Source organism: Spermophilus citellus, assembly GCF_964194105.1.
Source record: "Spermophilus citellus genome assembly, chromosome: 6".
NCBI lineage: Eukaryota > Metazoa > Chordata > Mammalia > Rodentia > Sciuridae > Spermophilus > Spermophilus citellus.
The window spans coordinates 164326114-164340983 of NC_138187.1; the positions used below are offsets into that span (position 1 = coordinate 164326114).

The 14870-nt window shown below is 61.8% G+C and overlaps 1 protein-coding gene across 2 annotated transcripts in view; it reads left to right on the forward strand.

The window, feature by feature from the left end:
- FAM78B (family with sequence similarity 78 member B) overlaps nucleotides 1-14870 on the forward strand; it is a 73659-nt gene that overhangs the window by 28545 nt on the left and 30244 nt on the right. The gene's annotated exons all lie outside the window — the stretch shown is intronic.

The window sequence follows — 14870 nt, forward strand, 5'->3', positions numbered from 1 at the left end:
TTAGTTTTTAGTGTTCTGACTTCTCAAGTGGGTGCTCCTTCAGGACTGTGAAATGGTTTGGAAAAGCTGTAGGGCTCCCGCCCACCCACCACTCACCAGCTGCTCTGCCAGTGCTACGCCCTGTCCAGGCGCACCCACCTCTCCTGCCTGGCCGTTCTTACTGCACAGAGGGCTTGGACTGAATGCCCTTCCAGGTCCTGCGGGTGATAGAAGTCTGTGACTCCATCACCCATCCAGGGCCCCTAGGGTGGGACAATCCTGGGCTGGCTTGTGTGTTTCCCAGAGGGATAGACCATCCCCTGGAGAATGACCCTGTAGGGGAGGGGAGGGGACTCCTTTCTGCTAACCTGGGGACAGCAGAGCTGTGGGTGTCAGGGAGGTCAGGCTCCGACGCGGCTGGGTCACCTGCTGGTGAAGTGGAGGTGGAGGTGGAAGCTGGGGAGGATGAGGCCAGCTGGAGCGAAGCGCCCTGCCGGGCTCCTGGGTGGCAGAGACCACCAGGGCCAGCATGGCCAGAGGAAGCAGCTGGGAGGGCACACCTGCTGCCCACTGCTGGGCCAGGACCCGTTCTGATGAAGCAGGCATTGGACAGGGCTGGGATTCACCTCTAGCCTCCAGCAATCAGGTCACATCTTACCCCTGGGTTTCTCGGTTTTGCAGGTCGCTGTGTTTAAATGCCGCGTACTTCAGTGAGTCTTTGAAATGGTCCACATTGTAGAATGTGAGGACCGTCCCCACTGCAGTTTGGTTTGTTAGGCTGTCACCTGCTGGTGGAGTACGCCAATTGCAGGTTCCTTTGTTAAGAAGTTCCTCTAAGGGACATGGTTGGCAAGTGTGACGCTAACCCTACGGTTAGCTCTGGGTCAGGGCACGCAGCGTGCAAAGCTCAGCCCTTGTGCGTCACCCCAAAGCCGACAGAGCACTGGGGTGCAGCCTCTAGGGAGATCTAGATCTCAGAGCATCTGGGCCTCTCCCAGGCCAGCGATCCCCTGGACAGGCCAGGTAATGAACAGCCTGTACCTCCCTCCTCGCTGGACGCTCCGGGCCCCCAACACACCCTCCACTGTGACCTGAGGCTGGCCCCAGAGGTGGTTGCCCTGCCCGACAGGCTGCCCGTGGGCTCTCAGTGTGGTCTCTGTGGGGAAGCAGCCGTCCACTCGTGGCGAGCACTGGTCGAGCAGTGATCTGGGGCAGGCCACTGTTCACACAGTGGATGAGCACGTTTTCATAGTGGTCCCTCCACAGGAAAAGTGGAGGCAAGTGGGTCTGGAACTTTGTGAGAGGAGCAGCTTGTCTTCTTGGCCGAGTGAGTTGGCAGGAGAACGCAGTGGGGGGACTCGCCTGTTGCAGGGCAGAGGCCGCCTCCCCTGGCGCACCAGGTGGCGGAGGCAGGACAGGAGGTATGGAGTGCCCCTGGCTTGAGGACTGACCCTCACCCGCCCCTTGCTGGGCACACGGCTGTCTCACGCCCTCACAGACACCTCACTTAGTCCTCAGCACGCGCTACAGAGGCAAGTGGTGTCTTACCCCCGTTTTACAGAGGGGGAAACTGCAGCAGCATAGAACTGAACGGCTCGCCCAGGGTCACACTGTTGGTGGCAGGGCTCAGGCAATGTCAGTCCAGCGCAGAGTGCCACCGCCTTCCCGCTGAGTGCTGGGAGAAGGGGCGCGCTGGAACTGAGCGACAGATCAGAGGAGCCAGGGACCCTTGGCTTGTTTATGTGAGCAGCTGGGTCCTCATGGCCATGGTTGTAGTGATAGGGTGTCACCCAACAGGTCACTCACCCTGTGACAAGTCCTGTTGGGCAGTGACGGCTACCACGAGCGTGCTGCGTACTGTACAGACATCTGCTGACGGTGTTTAAGGTGGAGGCACCCTAGGGTGAGCCCCGGTGCCCGTCCTGTGGGCCCCACTAGAAGCAGAACCTTCTCCACGCAGTGGGGAGGGCACGTGCACCACTGTCACTGCAGCTCAGGCCCCGGCCCTGCAGCCGCTGAGCTCTCCTGCGTGGGGGACTCTCCAGGCCACATCTGCCCTTGCAGGAGGGCCTCAGCACAGCCTGCAGTGAGCCCCTGGCCTAACGGTGCTTCCCCTCCCCTAGAACCTCCCAGGGTCCTGGCGGTCTCCAGTAAGAGGTCATCCAGCTTACCTGAGCCCCGTGACGTGGGACTCGGTGCCCTCTAGACGGCTCTCATTCTCCTCCTAGGGACCCTGAGCCTGTCCTGAGCCCCACCTGGCCCCCGAAGCCCTGAAGATGGTCTTGTGCACTTGAGGGTGTGCTCCTGACCCCCAGCTGCCCAGCTCCTGCCGGTCCGCTCAGCTCTGCCCCTGCTCACTGCAGCCTGCAGGCTGCAGGTAGGAGGTTCCAGGATGCGGGCCACACCACGCGGCCTCTGGGTGTCCAGCCCTCCCCCTCAGTGCCCCAGCCACCTCTGTGCTCTCCTGAGCCCGCTGGGTTTCACAGCATGGCGCTGTGGTGCTGTGAGGGTGCGTCCTTCCCTCTGCACTGCCGTCTGCCCCGGCTCTTTGACCAAGGAAGACCGACTTGCTGCATTTGGGTCAGCAAAGTCGCTTCTGCTGGGGGCTTAGTTGTCTCTGTGGGGAGGTGTCTTCCTCTCTGACCCCTCCCCACCCGTGGCGAGGCACTTTGACCAGCATGGACCAGCAGAGGTCTTGCTGGAAACTTCCACAGGGGCAGGTGTGGGGTCAGCCTTACTGTGTAGCTGGATAAACTGAGTCATCATCTGAAAGCTCACCAAGGGAAAGGCCGTGAGCCGGAGGCCAGCCTGCCTGTCGGAAGTGAGGCTGACTTGGGGGACACCTCGGCTCGTGTGAAAGTCGCCCACCCTGTGCTCCCCAGCCTGGCCCCAGCGAGTTACACCTGGAGAGAACAGTGTGGGGCCCCTTCTCCCACTGCAGGCAAGTCTTGAGGTGGAGACGAGGTGGAATGGGACGCACGGCTGGGTTAGAGATGTCACTGTGGCGACCCGGTGGGTGCCGGGTGCTGGCCAGGTCCCCTGCACCAGGTCTGCCAGGACGGCCAGTCTGGGGCTGGACTTCTCTGCCCACATTCCTCGCACAGCCTCTAAAACCCAGGGGCCCCGGGGTCTTTTCTCCCGCCTCCTCCTGCTGCCCGTGGAGAACTGTGCTCACTTCTGCCAGCCAGCCTGGGCGGGAGACTCACTCAGGCCCTAGGGGGTGAGGCTAGCTGTCTCCGGCCCTGCCCTTGAGGACTCTCAGCCCAGCGGGGTGGACCGAGGCTGCACGGGGTCGGTTCTGGAGAGCAGACCCCGCCGTGTTGCTGGGTTTTGGAGGTGGCTCTGCTCCCTGTTGGTGCTCTGGGTTCAGGCAGCTCGCTGCCCAACAGGGGCTGGTGGCGGTCTCTGCCGTGTAAGGAGCGCGTGAATTCGCGTGCCGGGTGCCCACACAGGCTGGCGTACATGAGTGCTGCGTGTTTGTTGTTCTGCCAGTCTCTGCTGTGGCTTAGTGCTCTTCTGTGCTAACCACGGTACAGACACAGGCCTGCTCAGGGCCCAGAGAGAGGCCTCGTCCAGCCTGGGCAGTGCAGCTTCAGGGACAGGCCGGGCTTTGGCTCCGTCGCTCAGCACTACCCTTGACTCCTTTCCCAGGCCCCTCCCCTCCCCAGTCTGTACTAGGTTCAACCCTCCTGCTCCCGTGGACCACAGTGCAGAGGGAAGGGCATCTGGCCCAGGCTGGCCAGTCCCAGTGCCCCCTGGACTTCTGCTGGAGCTGGGGCAGGTCCAGCTGCCCCTGTGACAGGGGGCACACCAGCAGTTCTGTGCCACAGGGGGCCTCTTCCTCACCCCACAGAGAAGCCCCCCAGTGATTTAGTCAACTTTTGCATCACTGTGACCAAAATACCAAGCAAAACCAGATCACAGGAGGAAAAGTTTATTTTGGCTCACAGTTTCAGAGGTTCACTGTGTGGCTGGCCGACCCCAGGGCTCAGGGCTGGAGGTGGGGCAGAGCATCATGACAGAGCAGAGCAGCTCAGGACATGACGGCCAGGAAACAGCGAGCACCACTCCTCAGGAACAAAACATGAACCCAGGAGGCACGGCCCCGGGACCACCTGCTCCAGCCGCACCCTCGTGTTAACACCCAGTGGACCAACCCCCGTCCGGTGACAGCCTCATCATCTAACGTCATCTCTGTGGGTTCCTGCATCGACTCACACGGGATCTTTTGGGGGACGCCTCATTACGGACCACAGCACCTGGCCCACTCCAGAAGTCCTGGGAGCTGCCCGTGATCTGCCCTCCCAGGACGGCCCCGTGGTTCTCTCCCCACTGAGACAAGCCCGGGGTCCTGCCCACAGACCCTTTCCTTAAAATCCGAGTTTCTTCAGGTCGGCGTCGACGCGTGCCAGGGGAAAGCCTGACCCACAGACTCGGAGCTTGGTTTCCTCCTCTGGGCGTCGGGCTGTGGAAGGGTGTTAAATCGGCCGGTTGTGCGTTTCAGAGATGTCACCCTGAAGGCTCCGGGGAGGGTGGATTAGAGAGGGAGGTTGGGGTTGGGGGTGCGAATCAGGAGCCACCCCATTGTCCAGGAGAGAAGGGGTGAGGCCTGGCCAGAGGTGACTGACGTGGAAGAGGAGAGCTGCTGGGGAATGGTGGCCGAGCCGTGGAGCCGGCTGCACCAGGCCCCAGCCAGCCTCGGGGGTCTGTGGGGGCCATCCTGGCTTGACGCGGAGGTCGAGCCCCGAAGCCGGCAGCCGGCAGAGGCAGCCAGAAATGTCTGTCCCCCGGCAGCCAAAGCCTGCTGCCAAGCCGCGCTGTCTCTTGCCAGGTTGGGGTCAGCCCTCTGCTCCCTGCCACCAAGGCTTCCTTTTAGACGTGTTCAGTCCCGGCCTTCCTTAGAGTGGTCCTGGTCCCGTGTAGCCCCTCTGCTGCCTGCGTCCCTCAGTCCTCAGCCTGAACTGCTTTCCCCCGCACCAGATGGCCCTGACGGCCTGCTCACTCCAGGGGTCCTGAGCCCCCGGAGGGAGGAGCCCAGGCTGGCCGTGGCCTGGGAAGGGGAAGGGACTCTGTAAGACATTGGTATGCAGAGGCCTTGCACACCTGGTCACATCTGACTGTCACAGGATCCTGTCGGGTGGCTGCTTCCACCCCATCTCACAGACAGCACAACTCAGAGGCAAGGGGACATCCCTGACACCGTGTGGAGGCTGGGGCCATGGGGGGGCGCCGGGGCCCTACCTCTCACACCTCTGCTCTGGTCTTACCATTTGTGAGTGGGCTGCTTGGAGCCTGTGGACCTCTGGGGTGAGTGGCTTCCCAGGGCCACCGGGTGTGTGCCACCCCTGTGCCTGGCTGGGCCTGCCCCCTGGCGGGGTGGTGGGTGCGCCTGCAGGACTGAGGCGGGCACCCTCATCTCTTCTCTTCAGCCAGTCCCCTCCCCAACTCCAGGGCAGCTTCCACCACTGGCTGCTGGGCACGCTGCTCCTCTGTGGCATCAGGCAGGTCTGTGCCCTGGGCAGGGCCTTCCCCAGTGGTCAGCTGTGGCATCGGCCACCGTCTGCAGGCGACTCCCACCCCCCGCCCCCGGGGGGATCCCTCCTTGTCCTGGCTGGGGCCACTCCTGACCGACTTCCCACTTTCCAAAACGGGGCTTCAGCAAATCCACCCCACAGACCTGAGAATCAGTCCACAGTCTGGCAAAAGGAGTCTGTGATAGGAAGGTTGTGGAAACGTTCGGGAAGGCCAGCCATGAGTATACAGTAGGCACTCAGCAGAGCCTGGCTGGGGTTATCTGCAGGGCTGAGCTCTCTGCGGCTGCCATGTAAGCCCTGTGCCTCTGGAGTGGGCCTGGTGGGAGTGTGGTGTGGTCAGCAGGAGCAAGGCCTGCAGCCAGACGCCGGCCCTCTAGGACCTGGGGCCGCAGCTCACCCCCGGGTTCCAGCCTGTAGGGTGAGGCAGTGGCAGGACCTGCCTGGTAGGGTGTCGTGGGAACTCAGTAAGCGACAGGCAGAGGCTGCTCAGGACCACTGAGCATTAGCACGTGGCGCCGAGTGGGCATTGGTGGGTCCTGGCCCAGTGGTATCCACAAACCTCAGTGCCATTCTCCGACCCTGTCTAGATCCCATGCTTTAGAGGCCCTGTGCTGGCCTCTCCTGTCACCCTCTCCACAGTGTGGGCTCTGAAGGGCCAGGAAGACATGCGCGTGTCCCTCCTGCCAGGCCACTCCTCAGTGGTAGCCAGGACCCTGGACTCCCCTGCCCAAGCTGCTCTGAGCATCTGGCACCCACATGGCCCTCTCTCTGGGCTGCCTTCTGGGTGGACTCCACCACCTTATGAACCTCAGAGGCCCCAGAGTGACTGAAGGTGAGGTGTGGACAGTGGACATCTAGGTCCCACCATAAGCATGTGGCCCTTCGTGTCCACCTGCTCTTTTCTGAGCCTTCTCCCCATGGACCTTACGGCATCTACACCCTGTGTTGTGGCCGCTCTGACTTGAGCCCAGCACGGAGCTCCGTAGTTGCAGGATTCTGAATTGGACGGTGGCCTTCCAGATGAGAAGTGTTGTCAAGGCAGGAGCGTCATGTCTCGTTTAACAGTCGCAGGGTAACTCAACTTTCAAATCTCTAGCCATGGCAGCCTTTTTTTAACCAGAGACTAAGTCCAGGGGTGCTTAACCACTGAGCCACATCCCCAGCCCTTTTATTATTATTTTTTTAATATTTTATCTGGAGACAGAGTCTTTCTGAGTTGCTCAGGACCTCGCTAAGTTGCTGAGGCTGGCTCTGACTCTCCATCCTCCTGCGCTGCTGGGATGACCGGCCTGAGCCCCGGCGCTGGCCCAGGGCTTTCTTGCTCCTGCCCAGACCTGGGAACCCCAGGGTGGGCCTGGGGCGATGATCTTGTGGGGGACTGGGCCTGCCCGGCACGTGGGAGGCCAGAGTTGGATGCCCAGCACGGCCACAAAAGAAAGTTCCCCTGAGCGGCCCCCTGGGGTGAGTGGCTTCCCGGGGCACTGGGAGCCCTGCCACCCAGGAGGGACCACACTGTCACCTTGTGTCCTCGCTTCCTCCCTCTGCGCTCTGCCACGTGGAGAGAGGGGGCCTGGAAGCAGGTGTGGAGGCAGGGTGTCTGCAGATGCGGCCGGGCCTCTGGGGGCAGCAGCTGCTCTCTGTCGTCCTGGCCCACGGGGGTGCACCTGTCCACTCCCCGGCCTCTGCTCTGCAGATGATCTCCTGCTTCAACATACCCTCCTCCAGCTGATATGCCGCACACAGAAGGCACGGGGTCTCCACGCCTGGCCCTGCAGCTGCCAGGTGCCCAGATGAGTGACGAGGCACAGTCAGCCAGCAGCCCTGGGGGACCCAAGGCGTGGGACCTCCAAGATGGCACAGCATGCTGGAACCCTGCTCCACCAGTGACTTGCTGTGTGCCTTAGGAGCAGTTACTAGACCTCTCTGACCTGTGGGTGCTACGTGAATAAAGGGAGAGCTATCTTGCTGGCCTGTGACTATGCCAGGTTGGAAAAAGGGCGTGTGGAAGGCTCCTAGCCCAGCACCGGGCACAGACAGAGGTCTGATAACTGCCAAGACATGGCCTTAGTTGGCTGTGACCCCTGTGCCACACGCAGTGCCTGGAAGTCAGCGCTGGATTTCGTCGTCTTTGAGCTGAGGGCAGCCGGGCTGAGAGGGGCCGGGCTGAGTTCCCAGCAGGGGAGCAGCCGGCCAACCCCCAGAGAGCCACCTCTCCCGCTCTCTCTCGCATCCTCGGCTGGAAAACATCACCCTTGAAATGCAAGCTGTGTGTGAGCTGGTGGGCACCCTGGGGACACGGGACCTCACACATGTCCAGCGTCTGCCTCGGAGAGTCCGAGTGCCGCTCAGGACTCCGTCGTCGGTTCTCGTGGCCACTCATGTTGGGATGCTGACCTGGTTTAGTCCCTGGCTGAGTGTTCGTTCCCGTCTCTTCAAGAGAGAAGCGTGGGACAAGAGGGATTCAGAAGGGACACTCATTGGTGGCCGGGGGAAGCAGCCCTCGCGGCGGCCGTGGGGGGAGGGGGCCGTGCGCTGCACCCACCTGTGTGCCCCTGGGCAGGTGCAGGACGTCGGTGGTCTAATGGGTTCTCACACGGCCTCCGGGCACTGTTGGCTCCTTCGGTGTCCCGTGGAGGGACAGGCCTGCGCTTCTCCCTTCTCAGTGAGTCCCCTGGATCTTGTCGTTTCAAAGGAAGGTGAACGTCAGGTGTGCGGGGTTTGCTGTCTGTGGCAGGTGCCACCAGAGTGGAGGCACTAGTGCCTTCGGATGGCGCCAGCCCGCCAGGCCCCGGCAGCCGTGGAGGGCTCCCACAGACAGCTGTGACCGTGTCCTTTGGCCAGTATCGGAGGTGAATGCGAACGCTGGCCGGGCTTGGGAGCAAGTGCTCGGGACACTGTGCCTCCAGGCCTCCAGGCCAGTCTGCAGCCAGCGTGTGAGGGTAGCCAGGTGAGTGCCCAGGTCAGGCAGTTCCTCTCTGCCTGGGGACCCTCTCTGTGAGATGACCCAGTGGCACCACGTAAAGGGGTGCTGACCCTCGGGGCAGTGGGGAAGGGACCTGTGAGCCCAGAAGCAGAGACACTCAGGCCTGGGTATCCCTCAGCCACCAGCTCTGTTAAGCCGGTCACTTCACCCCGGGCTCGGTACCCTCCTACAAAGTGAGGATGGGATTTGATGAAAACGTCTCCTCTAAAGGTCAGGGGATGTTCGAGGCCTGGGGCCACAAGATCCCTGGCACTCGACTGGCACTGTCGCCTGAAAACAGCCAAGACGACACGTGGACAGCAGGCCGGGCCTTCCAGTGAGGCTGGGTTGAGAGCCGGCCGCAGCTCCGACCCCACGGGGGACAGCCAGCGCGGTTCTCTGCAGCGAGGTCTGCGCCTCGTCCTCAGGGCACAGCGCCCGGGAGAGCGTGAGGGGGCTCTCGCATTCGCTGTGTGATTTGCTCCAGCTACACCGCAGAAGCTACTTTGGTTCCACTTTTTAAAAATCCTCAGCACATGGGACCCCGAGAGCATGAAGGCCTGGGGACCCGAGTCCCACTGCCCTCCCTGCAGGAAGCCCCTCAGCAGCTCCTGGCCCCCCGCTCCCTGCCCCGGGACCCCCTGGTCCTGTGGCTGCTTCCTCCCGGGAGCCGTGAGGCCTCAGGCACTGCCGCCCACCTCCCTCCGGGTCTAGCCTGGCTCCTCTGCCCTGGGCGCGCCCTCGCCCAGCCGCTGGGAGAGCAGAGCTGTGCACTCGGCCAGGCGTCCAGCCAGCCGCTCCTGGAACTCGGTCAGCCCCCACTGGACCCCGCCTCCATCCACTCTTCTCAGATACCCTGAAGCCCTGCCACCGCGGCCCTGACCCAGGGTACACGGTGACGTCAGGTGTTCAGAGCCATCTTCCCCAGACCACTCACCTTCTACCTGCAGGGCCCGGCCAGCTGAGGTCGACCTGGAGGGCCCCGTCACTCCTCTCCTGAGGGACTGTGGGGGATGTGGGCCTGTGTCATTCTGCCTCCACTGTTGGGGCCTTGGGTCTCAACTGTGACCTGGCCACTCTGCTGCTGGACACTTGCTTCTTTACACAGAGGGCAGACTCTCCATGGTGAGGACCTCCTGCTGCTGCGGATACGTGCATCCCTGAACCGGGCCACGCGGGTGGTGAGGAGTGGCATCCCCCTCGTTAGGTTAGGACAGGAGTGCTGTCCCCCCTGCAGCGGACAGCAGGGCAGGACCCCTGGGAGCAGCACCAGGGTCCCATCTCCAGTTCCGTCGGAGGAGACTGGAGCCCAGAAGCAACGGGTGCTGCCCCTCTGGCACAAGGGTGTGCCTCCCGCGGCCCCCCTGAGCCCCTCGAGTGGCCACTGCGCGAGGCAACCAGGCCCCAGGCCAACCTGGGCTCGGACCTTTACAGACTGAGTGACCTGCTCTGGTGGGTAGACAGAGGTGCCTGGAGCCCGGGTCCCGCCTGTGTGCTAGCCCAGAGGTCACAGGTGAGGGAGAAAGCAGCGTCTCTCCCCGGGGCTTCGTGTCTTCAGAGCCTTTGTGCCTCGGGCCTGCAGAAGGGAGTCGAGACTCAGGAAGGTCCAAGGAGCTGGTGCAGAGCACAGCGGGCCTCCAGGGGACTGCACCACAGAAGCCCTCCTGGCCCTCGGCCTCAGGTGCCCACCCTTGCCCCGGGGCCCTGGACTCCCCTCCCCTGCTAGACCACAAGCTGCAAGACGGCAGAGGCCATGACGGTTCTGCACGCCCCAGACACTAGGACGAGCCTGACACGCAGAAGAGGCTCATGGCCTTTCGACGAGGCTCCTGGGCGGTGGCGTCTGCCTCCTTCGCTCACCTCCGCCCATCTTCTCCACGCAGACTCAGAAGCGTGACGCGTCCCACCTCGGGTCCTTGGACCTTGCTGTCTTGGACGCCTGCAGGGCACTGACCCCCAGACGCCGCGTGGAGCTCTCCCTCAGCTCACCTGACTTGGCTGAAGTAACAGCGTGCCCCCTTCTCTGTCTTAGAAAGCACCCCTCCCTACTGCTGTGGGTTTGTCTGCTCCCCACCAGGAGCCCGGCTCCTGGGGCAGGAGACCGTCCATGTGACCCAAGCTTGAACAGTCCCCGGCACTCGATAAGCCAAGCCAGTGAGCAGCCTGTGCCTTGCCACTTTAAGAAGCCGTCCTGTGACCCGCCCCTCGTGCCTCACCTGCCCCCACGATTTCACAGTCACTGCCTCTGTGTGCACAGTGATAATCCTGAGGGAGCTTGTCCGACAGGACCGGACCGTCCCCGGGAGGCTGCAGCTCCTGGGGAACCTGAGTCACCTGTCGTCCAGCTCGGCAGAGACGCTGGGGTGGGCTGGGTGGCCGAGCGCTAGCCCAGCCCACAGAAGGCCCTGGGTTCCGTCCCCTGTCATGGGAAAGAAAGGTGTTGGCCGTGGTGACCATGGTTTCTGAGATTTTAGAAAAAAAATAATCTAAGCTGTATGTACTATCATCTCTTTTAGACGGCCACCTTGTTAGGCCCCCCGGTCATCTCCTTTAGAGGGCCACCTTGTTAGGTGCCCCTGGTCATCTCTTTAACAAGGACAGCTTGTTAGATGCCCCTTGGTCATCTTCTTTGGAGGGCCACTTTGTTAGGCCCTCCCGGTCAGTCCACAGTCTCTTGGTTGTGTCCTCCAAGGTGACCAGCATAGGAAGGTGGGAATTTTTTTCAGTGCTGGTGATGGAACCCAGGGCCGTGGATGCGCTAAGCAAGCTCTCTCCTGAGCGTCATCCAGCTCAGCACGGAGGGTGCCAAGGCCACCTCTGCCCCCCTCCCCCACTGTCACAGTGCGGTCAGCCGCGTGCCTTCCGGTCTGTTGGAACTCTCCTGCCTGGAAACCTTCCCGGTCGCCCAGCGTTCCTGCTTGAAGTGCATGATTTCTTTTCCCCTTGAAAATCAGTGCAGAGGACTTGACTGTGCCCTGCGCCTGTCCTCGTGGGAGGGGGCAGTGTTCAGAATTCCCACGGAGCTTTCTAAATGCCAGTCTTTTTCAAAAGTGGACAGATCTACCCAAATCAATTCTGAAAAATCCCAACCATCTTATGAATAAATTAAAAAGACCCCCAGTGGCCTCCAGCCCACCTTGGACACTTAACAAGTGGACCCCGGGGCGCCCTATCTCCTGACCTCTAAGGAGCTCTGCATGAGTTGTCCAAGCATCCCCTCAGGTCACGCCCACGTGTGAGCTCCCTGTGTGACAGAGTGTGCTTGTCATCTACCCCACGACACCAGAGGGCCTTGGCTGAGCGGTGGGAAGTGGGCGTGCCGGAATCTGGTGGGCCATGCGTGTGCCTAACAGGTGCCCGCGGGTTGTGCCCCTGGTGTGGTGGGCATGTCAGGGCTGAGATTCGGAGGCCAGCCTCCCTCTGGCCCATGTGGGACCCTCTGTGGCCTACTCCAGCCTGCGGCCCCCACCCACGGCCTGTGGTTTTGCTGCTGTGCCACCTCTCACAGCTCCTGCCTCCTGGTGCCTGTGCACAGTGCTCTGTGCAGGAGTGACCGTGCACTTGCCGTCCAGGGCTGGGCAAGGGTGTCGGAAGGCCCCCGGCAGGAGACAGGCCAGTGCCTTGGAGGAGCCTCCGCACTGTGCGGTCCTTCTGCCAGCTGCGGGCAGCAGGACTCCTGGATTTCTGCTGCCACATGTCATCCCAGGGACATGGGCATCATGTATTTAGTACACGTGAAAACTCAGGTGTCTCTGGAGGGCAGAGACGCAGAAGAAAATAGATTCCCTCGTGTACTTCAGGGCTGCATTGGTGAGGCGTCCACGTGTGCTTCTGCGGTCACTCATCCTCGCGGCTCTGTGGAGTAGCCGAGAGCCCCTTCCACACGTGAGGAGCCCAGGGCTGGGCAGAGGTCCGAACAGAGCTGCAGGCAGCAGTGAAGGGACTCCAGCCACTTGACCCCTGCAGACCGCGCCTGTCACTACAATGCACTGACTCCCAGCAGGTCCTTGGGAGGCCGTGAGACAGGGCCCGTGCTGGGACCCGGCCCAGGACAGCAGGCCTGGCCCAGACACCATGGTGAGGTGCCACCTGCTTGTCTGTCCCCCAGATCCCACAGCTGGCTCAATCAGGGTAGGCTGTGCAGGGCTGGGGGCTGAGACCATCTTCAGGCTGAGTGACCCTCAGACAGGGTGTAGCTCAACCTAATTCACTGTGTTTCTGAAATTTTATTTTTTAAAGTAGGAAATAAAATTGTAAACTCTCTCATCCCTCTAGCCAGTTTAATGCTGCACTTTAAGTGGATTTCCTGGGAATCCAGTCATCAGGATCTAATGGCTTGTGTCTGTAGTCCAGCTCTGGACTCAGTGATACGACTGATAAATTGCTGACCTCTCTGGGCCTCCGTATCTGTAAAACACGGTGCTGACGCACCTGTAAGGTGTGCGGCTGTGAGTGCTCAGCTCAGGTGGGGCGTGCCACGCTGGGGGATCAGTGGTGCAGGGCCGTGCTGCTGTGTCCCCTCCACTCTTGGGTTGAGGAGCAGGGACAATGCCGGCCTGGTGGAGCCACCCGCGGGTGGTGGGGACGGGGCCGCTGGGGGGAGGATGAGCCAGGAGTTCACACCCCAGGAGGCCTGGGCGCTAAGAGCTCTTTGCCAGGCCGCCCCCAGCGAGGGCCTGCAGAGGAGAGGCAGGTCCTAGGAAGGGCCTCCTAGCTCTGGGCCTTCTCCCCTGCGTGGTGCAGGCCATTGACCTGAGCGCCTGCCTAGAACGCTGGGACGCGGGATCGGCGCACAGAGCAGGCCCTGCCTCGGCTCCGGATTTGTGTTCCCTCAGCCTCCGTCTGCTTGGTGTCTGTCTATCCAGGGACTGGGGTTGTGAGCCCGGTGATAATAGAAAGGTGATAAATGGCCCGGAACCCCAACCGTAGCACATCTGTTTTAACAGTGGGGATGACTAAGCTGAACGAGAACCGAGCGCCATGGAGGTATGAGAGTTAGACAGGCAGCAGAGCCCGGCCGCCTCTGCAGACCGAGCAGCAGAATCAGAATGTCTCCTGGTGCTAATAAAGCCTCTGAGAGCCTGCATCACCCAGCTTGCTGAACTTAATGTGTATTCTCTCAGGCAAAATCGCATGACCTGGATGGGGGTCAAGCCAGCCGGTCATAAAGTCGCAGGTGACAGCACAGCCCTGCCCCAGGGCTCGCTGTGCTGTTACCTGGAGGTGGACAGGTGTGTGCTGTGTGCCAGCCATCGTGCTGTGAGCTTTGGTGGCCCACGTTCAGTGCTGCCCTCCAAGCCCTGTGCAGAAGGCCTGCGGTCCCATCACCGCTCCATGGCTCTCTGTTATGAGGACACATTCTTTGACCTTGGGAGTTTGACATTTCTAACATGTCAGGCAGCCAAAAAGAAGTGACGCCCAGTTACTTGTAGATAGAGCAAGAGGCTTATTACGCCTCCAGAACAGACCACGGGCACAGCAGGGGCCCTGCGTGAAGGCCAGTGTCACTGCTGCACCAGCTGTTCCGGCCTCCAGCAGGCCGCTCCAGACAGCGGAGACTTCAGACTTTCCAGGCCTGATGAGATCCTGCACATCAGGCCTCTCAACCTGGGGCCAAGCTCAGACAGAGGCCGCCGGCTGAGTGCCGAGAACCAGGTCCCCAGTGTAACCCTGCCGCCCTGTCCCTACCCTCAGTGTGGAGGAAGCTCCTGTTACTAACTCACTGGTTGGGGCTCTCCCTGGTGCAGAAAGTAGCAGGTGCTGGGCCTTGGACAGGGCCTCATGGCTGCCAGGCCCAGGGGAGAGGGAAGGCCGGGTCTGGGGTGTGAAGAGGTCCCTTCCACAGAGGCCCATCAGCCTGTCCTCACGCAGAGCCGCGGGTGTGGCCTCGAGGTGGTGGTCCACGTGGTCCCTCACCGTGACTCCTGCGTCCTTACATTTGCTCAGCAGCAGCCCTTGAGGCGTCTTGACCCCTGAGCCCATTTGTAGGGCACGCATCGAGGGAAGCACGCCCTCCCAGGGGGCCTCTGGGACTCAGGAGAGGAGTCAGGAACTACGTGGAGGGGACCAGTGGCAGACCCAGAGACCACCAACCCTGCTCGCGGGAAGCTGAAGGCAGAAATGTCAAAGGCAGCACCCACCCACGCTGAGCTGCCGGAGAGCCCAGGAGCCCCACGCAGAGAGACGCTGTGGACGGAGGGCCAGGCTGAACGCAGACGCTCTTCCGAGTGACCTCCGTGCCATCGTCCTGTCGGTCTCTGGGAGACTCAGGCTGCCAGTGTCCAGGGAGCCTCTGCTGCTCTCCTCCCAGCAGCTCTGCTGGTCAGGGGAAGGCACCTTTGGATTTCAGCTCTCCCTTGGTCCTGGGGTCCCTACTGCTGCCTGGGAGCCTCTGT